The sequence below is a fragment of the Rhinatrema bivittatum genome, chromosome 1, assembly GCF_901001135.1.
Source record: "Rhinatrema bivittatum chromosome 1, aRhiBiv1.1, whole genome shotgun sequence".
NCBI classification, from domain to species: Eukaryota; Metazoa; Chordata; class Amphibia; order Gymnophiona; family Rhinatrematidae; genus Rhinatrema; species Rhinatrema bivittatum.
Window position 1 is genome coordinate 685,559 of NC_042615.1, and position 12,052 is coordinate 697,610.

Genomic DNA, 12,052 nt, shown 5'->3' on the forward strand with positions numbered 1-12,052 from the left:
GGGGTGGTTGTATGTCAACAACCATACTGAATCCCAGAAGCCAGGCGCTGAGTCTTTGAAACCGAGGTGAAAGAGATGCTCCAGCTTGGAGTCATAAGAGAATCTACTAGCAACTGGTCTTTGCTCATAGTCCTTGTACTGAAGCAGGATGGGAGCATAAGATTTTATATAGACTTTAAAAAAGGTCAATGGAGACTCCAAACTGAACACATACCCAGTACCTAGAGTGGATACGCTGATGGAGTGCTTGGGATTGTCTCAGTTCATCTGGACCCTGGATCTTACCAAAGAATACTGGCAAGTACCCTCATGCTAACAGTGAAGGAGAAGACAGCCTTCTCAACACTGGTGGGGCTCTTCCAATTTATGGTCCTCCTGTTTGGCCTTCATGGTACCTCTGCAACGTTTCAGTGCTTGGTCGATGGTATGCCATGCCTGCACCAGGGTTATGCTGCTATATACCTGGATGACATAGTGGTCTACCGCCCAGATTGGGGGACACACCTGAGCCAACTTCAAGCTGTACTATCTACTCTGAGGAAGGCTAACCCACAGAAGTGCTTGATGGGAGGTCAAGAAGTCCAGTATCTGGGTTATACTTTGGGGAAGGTCAGGTTTACCCACAACCCAGGAAGACTGAGGCAATTACCAAGGTACCAGTCCCACAAACCAAACGGAAGGTAAGGACATTCCTAGGCATGACTGGCTACTATAGAAGGTTTAAACCTAACTGCTTCAAGAAGGCAGAGTCACTTACAAGGCTCTTACTGAAGAAATAACTGGAAAAAGTCCAATAGTTGGCCAAAACAGAGAAAACCTTCTGAGAGCTGAAGGAAACAATCTGCTCTAACCCAGTCTTAATAAGTCCAGACTTTATGTGTTATGGGTCTGCTAGGGAGTTAGCATTCTGTTAGTAATCTGCTCCTGTGGTAGGAGGAGTTAGAGATCTTGTTATGAGCGAGCTCCTCTGGAGGGAGGAGCTAGCTATCTGTGATGGTTAACTCCTATGAAGGGGAGGAGTTAGCAAGCTGGTTGTGAATGACATCTCAAGAGGGAGGAGTTAACAATCTGCTATGAATCTCCGTACGGCGTTAGCAATCTGTTATAATCTACTCCTAAGGAAGGAGAAGTTAGTATACTGATATGCTCAGTTCCTGTAGAGGGAGTAGTAACAAACTGTAATGAATCGGTTGCTGAAGACTCCTGGTGGGGAAGGAGTAGCTATCTGTTATCAGCGGAGTGCTTGGAGAGGACACTCAGCTGTAGAGGAATGTAGATAGGTGAATCCTTGGGCCGTTGGCAGATGACTGCGCTCCCAGGAGGATATCCTGAGAGGGACCACCGGCTAGGCTTGAGTACGGAGACAGACACAGATAATTCTTTTATTAGACAGGTTAGTAGAACCACCAGAGGTGGCAGTAGTGAGCTGATATGCCCGGCAGGGCTGAAGTCCCTCAGATACTGGAACAGCGATCCCAGGGTTGCTGAGCTGTAGAGAAACTATAGATAGTGAGTAGACAGGATATGCTGTGTTCATAGCCAGAACTGGATGACAGATCTCACATAATGTCTTTAGAAAGCTCAGTAGCTGGAAAGGGTTAGGCCCTCGAGGAGCGAGTACCTGGTTCCAGGAAAAGCTCTGAGAGAGCGATGGTAACTCACAATTTTCTGTATCTGTGATAGCTTCCAGGCAGTAGAGAGATGTGGCTAGTGCAGTTAGTGTAGCTGGGTTCAAAAAAGGTTTGGATAAGTTCTTGGAGGAGAAGTCCATTAATGGCTATTAATCAAGTTTACTTAGGGAATAGCCACTGCTATTAATTGCTTCAGTAGCATGGGATCTTCTTAGTGTTTGGGTAATTGCCAGGTTCTTGTGGCCTGGTTTGGCCTCTGTTGGAAACAGGATGCTGGGCTTGATGGACCCTTGGTCTGACCCAGTATGGCATGTTCTTATGTTCAGAGTGTTCAGGAACATGGGCCCTCGAGGAGCGAGTACCGGTTCCTATCGGCAATCTGAAATAGAGAAAAGAGAGCGAGGCCCCCGAGGAGCGGGTACCCCTGGTAAGTCCGAGGAGGCAGAGTAGCATGGATGAATCCCCTTGTTAACTCAAATTGTTAGCAAATACTGAGACCTTTTAAACTGGAAGCGGATGACGTCAGTTCAGGGGTACGCCCTTGCTGGTACATTATTCGGAGCAAGCGTGCGCCCTACGTCATCAGGAACATGGCGGATCCACAGCATTGTGCCGCTCCGGGGACGCCGGAGGAAGACGGCAAGAAGATGCCGCGGCAGCAAACTGTCCATCAGGCCCGGGGAGAGTCGCCACAGTGGTAAGGAGGGCGGAGTGAGGGCGTCGAGCAGCGACGGACGCAACATTATGGAACCCTTTATTGTTCAGATGGACGCCTCAGGTAGGACTGGGGGCAGTCCTCAGCCAAACGAAGGATAGCCAAGAACATCCTGTGGCTTATATAAGTCAGAAGCTTCTGCCACAGGAGAAAGAGTATTCTACATTGGAGAAAGAGGCCTTAGTGGTAAAATTGCCTTCGAAGCATTACGATAGTACCTCCTGAGACAGCAGTTTATCCAGATGATGGACCACCAACCGGTCATATGGATAACCCAGAACAAAGGGACTAACTCCAGGGTGATGAGATGGTCCTGGGTTTGCAGCACTTCAGTTATAAAATTCAGCATAGCTCTGGGAAGGAGAATGTCAACGCTGATTTTCTGTTTAAATAAAACGTTGATTGTTCTATATTCAACTTCTATTTTTTTATTATTTACCCTAAAAGATATTTATTATTTTTAAATTTTATTCATTTCTTTTCCTTTTTCTAGGACCTTCATAACACCCCGCAGATATAGAGCAATGCTACTCCATTTTTTTCACCGCAAAGGATCATTTTTAATCATTTGGTCCAAAATGTCCACACACATCATTTTTTTAAGTATTTTTTTCTCTTGCTAAAAAAGGCTAGCTTTGTTAAATATTATTTAAAGTACTTCCCTTTTTGGGTGAGTATTCAGTTATCCAGTCCAGAGTCTAGTCTAAGAAAAAAATTAAAAAAAAAAAAAAACTTAAACACCCCCCCCCCCCCCCCAAATACTCCAGTTTCCCTCCTTGCAACTTCCTGGAGATGCTTTCCCCTTCACTTGTCCCAAAGAGCCTCCGTCATGGCTCCCAGAGAGACCAGCAGCCTTCCTCCACATGAGCTCGCCGAATCCTCGGTTACCGGAGAGGCGCAACCTCTCAGCTCCCAGAGCTCCACAGCCTTGCTCATCTCACAGAAATGCAAAGCTCTGCACTTCACTGGTTTACTAACAGCTCAACTTTAAGAAATACCTAGCTTCACACCTCACAGGCTTAAAATGTGCTTCTCACACATTTCTAAAGACTCTTCCCATAACCGACTTCCTGTCCGCCTTCTTGCTGGCTTACAGCCAGGCAGATTGTGGGAGAATCTTGCAGCGCTTGGATGCATAAGTGCCTTTTCAGCAGTTTCTGTATATTTACACCCTTCTAATTCTGAATCCGAGCAATGACACCTTGTCACTCTTGGGAATTTCATCTTGTCAAGCTGGTGTCCACAGCGGCAGCTGGAACACAAAAACAGGCATAATTTACTGCTACAAAAGCAAGGAGGAACGTATGAGATGAAGAGTAGGATTTTCAGCACAAGGAGATCATGTCTGTAATCTTCAAACATATGGGAGTGGGGGGGGGGAGGGATTTTCAAACAGATCTGACCAAGGAGTAAGCCAGCCAGATCTGCTGGGATGTGCGCTGCCTAGTCCTAGTGAACTGTGAAAACACGGGCATACCAGGAGGTGGGTTAGGTCGGGGGGTGGGTGACTTAATTGGCTAAGTTACCTGGTTATTCCTATGAGGCTACGTGATGTTACAGCCAGCTAGATGCAGGGCAATTTTCTGCCACAGCCCAGCCAGCCTTTTAAAAACGCAGCCGTTGGGAGTCCCTCGTGAAAGAAGAATATACGTAGCTGACCAGGACTGTGATCAAACACATTGAGGCAGAAGTATTTAATAATCGGATGCTGAAAAGAATATACCTGCTGGTAAATACACGCAGTTGGTGATTACAAAGCAGCCAAAATAAGTAATTAATAAAAGACAATTAAAATGAAGCAAGAGAAGCGATGGTTTTACAGCTGTAGTTCCAGAAAGTATGGTAATAGCTCTAATCCAGCTCTGGACATTACATGTGAACAATTACTATTTAAAAATAAGTTGTTCTCTGTTTTTCATCTTCTGTACTGACACGCCACAATGCACACAGGCTTGCCTGTAGCAAAATGTAATGTGATGTTTCTATCTGGGCCTAGCCATCGATTTATGCAATCTGCTTTGAAGTGCCTGACAAGCCACACAAAGCAGAATAAAATTTCTAAATGAAATTAACATGTTGGCACAAAAATTACTCGACAGATCTGGGCACAGGAAGGACAAGTCCCAAGGCCATATCCAGGGAGTTCATGCTTTCCATTGCACGTGCAATCTGAGCTGGGGGTAAAAAGAGGCGTTCCCCGGGGACATGCATGTGTCCGCTGGGAAAGGAAATCAGCCTGCCTACATTCAGGTTTCAAATGCACAGGTGCCAGTCTGCCCCTGCTCGGACGCCTGCACAAACAGCAGGGGCACAGCATGTGGATGCTTTTAGCATGCGAATTCTGCAGCTGCCAATTTCCAAAGAGGCTACAAAGTCACATCAGGACACGCTAGAGAGGTAAGGTTCCCAGATGAAATAAACGACTGCTTCATGGAGCAGCTGGTTCCAGAACCAACAAAAGGGGATTCTGTTTTAGGCCCAGTCCTTAGTGGAACACAGGATTTGGTGCGAGAGATAAGAGTGTTGGAGCCACTTGGCAGCAGTGATCACAACATGATCACATTTGACTTAGTAACTGGAGGGAGGACAGGAAAGAAATCTACTGCAACAGCATTTAACTTTCAAAAAGTTCACAATGATAAAATGAGGAAAATGGTCAGAAAATAACTGAAAGAAGCAATTGCAAAGGTTAAGCGTTTAGCTCAGGCATGGACATGGTTTAAAATACCATCTTGGAAGCCCAGAACCAGATGTATGTTGCGGGAGCACTAGGGAGCGGTCTCGATCCTGGGGAGATTGGTGTGCCCTTGGACCACGGTGCGACTGCAGAGGAGCTCGAGGAAGCGCCGAAGCAGGCAAGACATGTCCAGCTCGGGCGGACAGGCTGAAGACCAGGAACTCTGACCTCTGCCGAGCCTGAACGCACCAGAAGAGACCCAACAAGGCAATGCTGGTCTCTGGGTAGCCCTCTGGCCACTTGATAGCCCTTTCGGACTTGCCGCCTGGAAACGGCAGATGCGACAGGACGGACAGAGGTCGAGGACAGGCGATGGTACTGGAACAAGACGAAGACACTTGAAGACATGGTCAGACGAAGGTACTTGGAGACATGGTCGGGCGAGAACACTAGGAAAGAAGGCAAGGCTAAGGCAAGGTTGAGACTTCAGGATGAAGAGAGGAACATCAGGAACATCGACGAGGACACTTGATGAGTGGAAAGATGACAGCAGAGTTAAAACTCAGCACGAAAAGGAATCCGGGCAACAATCGAAGCAGCAACCGACCTGGACAGAAGCTTCAGTGACCCAGCGTGATCGACGCACCTGACAGGTCAACCAGAAGACGAAACTTCAGACCCTGAAGGTCATCTAGAAGCTGAACAGAGGACGGCAGGCCACTAGGAGTCTAATCCGGAACCAGGACATCCAAGGACAAGGCTTCCAAGGAGAGGAGCCGGAAGGAGTGAACGCCTGGAGGTGGGGCATCTGAAGACGAGAACATCAGAGGACAAGGACGTCAGGTACATCTGAAGACGAGGACATCTGTGGACTAGGACATCTGAAGACAAGGACATGGGATCTGACAAGAGACCAGGAACCACAGAAGAAGACAACAAGGGAATTCCCATGAAGAATGAGTACCTTGAAGAAGCTGGAGACGAAGAGAAATCCAGGAGCAAACTGGCTCCTTGCGAAGGCGCTGAAGGACTGGCGAAGGGCCCTTTTATAGGGCTGAAGTGGAGACACCCGGATGACATCATCAAGAGGAGCCGCGGGGCTACTCCCACCGCGGGCCCTTTAAGAGAGCAGGAGAGGCACGGCCGCGCACTTAGGAAGGCAGGACCAGGGACAGCAGTGGCCATGCCGCAGAGGAGGAAGCAGGAGCGGCACTAGGCTGCAATGCAGGTCCCGGCGTTGGTGGCTCCCAGGACGCAGGAGGATCGACAGCAGCGGCCACTGGGCCGCGCAGAGGAAGCTGATGGCGGCGGCCTCTGTGCCGCAAAGGCAGGAACAGTGACGGTGGCTGACCTGCTGTGGAGCAGGATGACGGCTGCGGCCTCCAGGCTGCGAGGAAGCATAGTGGCGGCCTCTGCCGTGGAGGCTGAATAGAGGCGGCTCCGACCGCCGCAGAACACAGGAGATGGCATGGGCGGCCTCCTGGCTGAGAGAGACGGCATCGGGAGACTGGCGGCGGAGAGGTGAGAGGCTGCTCGTGGCTAGGCCTGTGAGCAGAATCATAACAATGTATTGCATGCATTAGAAAAGGTGGAAAGAAGGCTAAATGATTACAGGCATAGCTGAAAGGTGAGGTGAGAGAGACTATAATATCTAAAAGAACATTTCAAGACATGGAAAAGGGATCTGAATGATGAAAACAGGAAACAGCATAAGCACCGGCAATTCAGATGCAAAGCATTGATAAGGAAGGCAGAGAGAAAATTTGAATAGAAGCAAAAACTCAGAACTTTTACAGGTACATCTGAAGTAAAAAGCTTGAGATGGAGTCAGTTGGACATTTAGATGATCAAGGGGTAAAAGCAGCACTTAGGAATGACAAAGCCATAGAAGACTAAATGAATTATTTGCTTCAGTATTCAATGAGGAAGATGTAAGAGAGATACCCATGCCAGAAATGATATTCAAAGGTGAGGATTCAGAAGAAGTGAAATAAATCTCAGTGAACCTGGAAGATGTACTAGGATAAATTGACAACTAAAGAGTAGCAAATCACCTGGATGAGATGGTATACATCCGGAGTGCTGAAAAAAACGAAAAATAAAATTGCAGACCTGATATTGGAAATTTGTAAACTATCATTAAAAACGTCTGGTACCTGGAGACTGGAGGGTTGTAAATGTAACACCAATTTTTAAAAAGGACTCAAGGTTTGATCCAGGAAACTATAGACCAGTGAGTCTGATGTCTGTGCCAGACAAAATGGTAGAAACTATCATAAAGAACAAAATTACTGAACATATACATAGGCAACGTTTAATGGGACAAAGCTAACATGGATTTAGCCATGGGAAGTCTTGCCTCACCAATCTCTACATTTTTTTGAGGGCATAAATAAACCTGTGGATAAAGGTGAGCCAGGTGATTATAGTGTATCTGGATTACCAGAAAGCATTTGACAAAGTCCCTCATGAGAGACTTCTTAGGAAATTAAAAAGTCATGGGATAGAGGGCAGTGACCTATTGTGGATTTGGAACTGGTTAGACAATAGAAAACAGAGAGTAGGGCTAAATGGTAAATTTTCCCAGTGGAGAAAGGTGAATAGTGGAGTCCCCCAGGGATCTGTTCTGGGAAATGGAAATGGGAATAATGAGTGAGGTGATCAAACTCATTATTCAAAGTTGTGCAAAGTGATGCACTTAGGGAAGAGTAACCCAAATTATGGCTACACAATGCAAGGTTCCACATTGGGAGTCACCACCCAGAAAAAGGATTTGGATGTCATTATTGATAACATATTGAAATCTTCTGCTCAGTGTGCAGCAGCAGCCAAGGAAGCAAATAAGAGTGTTAGGGATTATTAGGAAAGGAATGGAGAATAAAACAGAGAATTTCTGTTCCAGATCAGGCAGACATCAGAGTTTGCCATCCATAGAAACATAGAAATGACGGCAGAAGACCAAACGGCCCATCCAGTCTGCCCAGCAAGCCTTCGCACTCTTATTTTTTTTCTCCTCTCTCATACTTATCTGTTACTCTTGGCCCTTAGTAACCTTTTGGTTCTGTATCCCTTCCACCCCCGCCATAATGCAGAGAGCAGTGTTGGAACTGCATCTAAGTGGATATCTAGCTTAATTAGTTAGGGATCGTATCCGCCGCAATAAGCAAGCTACACCCATGCTTGCTTACCAGCTAAACTTTCTCTCCAATCAGTCCTCAAGACAAAGATTCTTTAAGTTTGAAATTATTTATTGTACAGGTAAATTCTACTTACAATTGTTGCATCTCAAACGTAAGCCCCAAGGCAAAGATCTTTGGTAACTGGAGACAGGGTAGCAGGAGGAAGAAGGAGGTCACTTGTGTTGGAGTTAGTTTATGATAGAGGTAGGAAGCTTGAGGGATATGAGGCTGATTTAGTCTTCAGACGAAGGCAGTAAGAGAAAAGGTAAAAACTTGATCGTTTCACAGGGTTTTACAGAGCGCTGCTGGCTCAGAAGAAAGCATGGGCAAGACTGAGCTCTCGTCGAGAGTTGCTAAAAGAAACGCCTCCACAAGCTGGGGGCAGGGAGGCAAGGTCCAATGGCAGCGAGCCTAAGAACCATGTGACGCAGGGGAAGCATGAAGGGCAGTCCCTTGAGCCTATAAGGCACCTAGGAAGACTCAAGTTAGATTGAGGGGCATTCAAGCTATTCCGATAGTGAGAGAAAGTGGAGGGGGGAGGGAGCTTCTCTTAAGGGCAAAGGCTCCTCTTAAAGGCAAAGGCTCAAAGGCTTTTATCATGGGTTACAAAATGTGTTTCAGTATCATGAATCCTCAGAAGGGAGGGCTGCACTAGACACAATTAAACTACAGAATATACAGATACCAACATGTACCCACACCTGGGGACAGAACAATATCATAATGCCTCTGTATTGCTTCATGATGTGACCTCATCTTGAGTATTGTGTTCAGTTCTGGTCACCACATCATCTGATTCTTTTCTTAAGTATTTTTCTCTTAAAATTGAAAATCTTAGCCTTTCTTTTTCCAGTGTTAGCCCTTGGTATCACAATTTGTCATCCTTAACACCTGAAACTTGGTCCTCATTTGGAGAGTCCTCAGCACATGAAATTTCTGGTATTATTTCAGCAATGAATAATGTTGTCTGTCTATCTACTAATGTGTCTATAGCATTATTTAAAACGTAAAGATGCCATCGCTCCATTTCTTTCTAAAATTGTTAATCATTCTTTGCAATCTGGTTGGTTCCTGATTGCCTTAAAAGAGCAGTTACTAAACCTCTCCTCAAAAACCCGAATCTGGACCCGACTGATTCTTCTCTCTACCATCGTATCTCATCTTTGCCATTCTTATCCAAAATTCTTGAATCTTCTGTGCTGCGTCAACTCACTACCTTTATAGAAGAGAATATTTTAGACCCTCACCAATTTGGATTTAGATACTCAATGAACACTGAATTATTGCTATTATCTCTTGTCGACTCTATCAAAAGAGGTTTAGATTCTGGCCAAAAATTGATTTTGGTCTCATTAGACATTAGGTCAGCATTCGATAATGTCGAACACAAAATTCTCTGCTTTTGATTATATGAATGCGGCATTTCTGGAAATTTATTAAAATGGTTTCTCTCCTATCTTAACAACGGGATGCAACAAGTTAAATATCATAATCAAATATCAGCACAGTGTCATTTAAAATGTGGATTCCACAAGGATCTGCTTTGTCAGCAGTTCTTTTCAACATTTATCTAGTTCTGATAACTAATACAAAATTTTCGCGGACAATATTCAATTTTATATTAATCTCAATCAACATGGGTCAAAACCATAGAACATCTTCATCTTTGTCTATCTTCAATTAAAAAATGGCTCCATCAAAACAAACTTTCTCTTAATATCTCCAAGACTGAATTCCTTCTAGTTCATCGACCACATTCAAATTATGTTCGTCAAACCATTTTCTTTGAAAACATAATCTTTTCTATTGATGCTCCAATCAAAAGCCTAGATGTCTGGTTTGACTCTACTTTTTCATTCTATCCACACATTAGGGGGTAGATTTTATAACACGCGCACGCGGCATACATGTGTGCGTGCTACCCAGTGCACGTGCATGTACACCCGATTTTATAACTTGCGCACGTAAGTTTTAAAATCCGGGATCGGCAAGCGCAAGGAGTGCACAATTGTGCACCTTGCGAGCGCCGAGCCGCACTGCCTTCCTCCGTTCCCTTCCCCCTAACCTAACCTTCCCCCCCAGCCCTACTCTAACACCCCTCCCCAAAATCTTTATTTCACCACCGGCAGCCTGCTGACACGCAATCCTTTGACACAGCGGCAAATTGCCTCTGTGTCAGAGGCCTCTGGTCCCGCCCCTGGCCCGCCCAGGGCCACCCATGCCCTGCCCACGCTCCACCTCTTTTTGTAAGCCCTGGGACTTACACGCGTCCCAGGGCTTTACGCGCATCACCGGGCCTTTTGAAAATAGCCCCGGCGCACGCCGGACCGGTTAGGCGCGTAAATCCTTTTAAAATCCAGCCCTAAATCTGTCATTAAAACCGGCTTCTACAAACTCTGTCTTCTAGCTGGTTTACGTTATCTTCTGCACCATCACAACTTCCTTACAATTGTATGTGCAATCATTTTTCCACACATCGACTACTGTAATAGTCTTCTTTTCCGTCTTATTAACTTTATGCTCTACAACCTTTACTCAATTCTGCTGCTAGACTTGTTACTGACACCAAGCGGTATGAACATATTTCTCCTGTTCTCAAGAAACTAAATTGGCTTCCAATTGGCCAAAGAATCCATTATAAAATTCTTATGACAACATTCAAACTGCTGAGTTCACATTTTACTCTGAGAAATAAACACCTATAGGGATAGATTTTAAAACGCCTATGTGCGCTGGGCCTATTTTAAAATGGCCCCGGGCCGCGTGTATGTCCCGGGGCTTCGAAAAAGGGGCGGGGCAGTCCGGCAGACTGCTGGCGTGCGCAACAGGTAAGATAAAAGTCGGGGGGGGGGGGGGTTTAGATGAGGGTTAGGGGAAGGGGTTAGGGGGTTGGGAAGTTCCCTCCCAATCAGAGCAACCTGGGAGTAAACGGGGGAAGTCCGCGGGTGTTGGCGCGCTTACGTTGCACAATTGTGCACCCCCTTGCGCACGTTATAAAATTGCGCGTCCATATGCGTGCGCCAGGTAGTGTGTGTACATGGACGCACATGCGTAGGTATTAAAATCTACCTCTTAAGCTCTAAGCAACCCTAAAAAGTGTTCAGAAAAGTAGAAAAACGGATGCTCAGTTTTGCCAGGGTCTGTCAGTGGGTTCGAAAACAGACGCCGGTAAAATGAAAGGTCGGTGGTCGGACTCGCTGGCAGCCGCCTCTTCCGCTAATAATAAGGCGCTAGGGATGGGTTATTGTCCATTTAAATAGAGAATCGCGCGCCCAGGCGAGGTGCCCGGGCACATGTGGGGATAGTGCGCACTCAACTCGGAGCCCGGCTCTCCCGCACCCTTTTATTGACTCGGCCTGTTTATTAGCGCCAAGCTTATTGCATGGTCCTTTTTCTGCGCGCAAAACTCCTTGCTGCTTCCCTAGCTAAGTTTTGCGCATTCAAGTGCAGACCGCCTGTCAGGGATGGGGGCTGAAACCATGTTCTGCAGCCCTTCCCCCAGCCTTGCCCAAAGTAAAAGCCTCCTCTGAGCCTGGGGGCAAAAACCTGCCCCTCCCGAATCTAAAACATCAGTTCTGCGGCTTGCCCGCCCCCTCTCGAAGGGGCAGCGGTTAACATCTCTCTCCCCCCGCCCCGGCGCTTCACGCTGTATATCCCTCCGCCCACTCCGCCGCGGGCATTGACTCGGCTACACGTGGACTAACTCTGGCACGCCGTAGCTCACGGACGACCGCCCCTCCCACCCTTGACCACGCGACAACAGAGTAGGTAAGCCAAGATAACTTTTATTAAGTGGAAGAAACGGCCACAGCCAGCATTTTACATTATAACCTTATTACTTTATATTGCA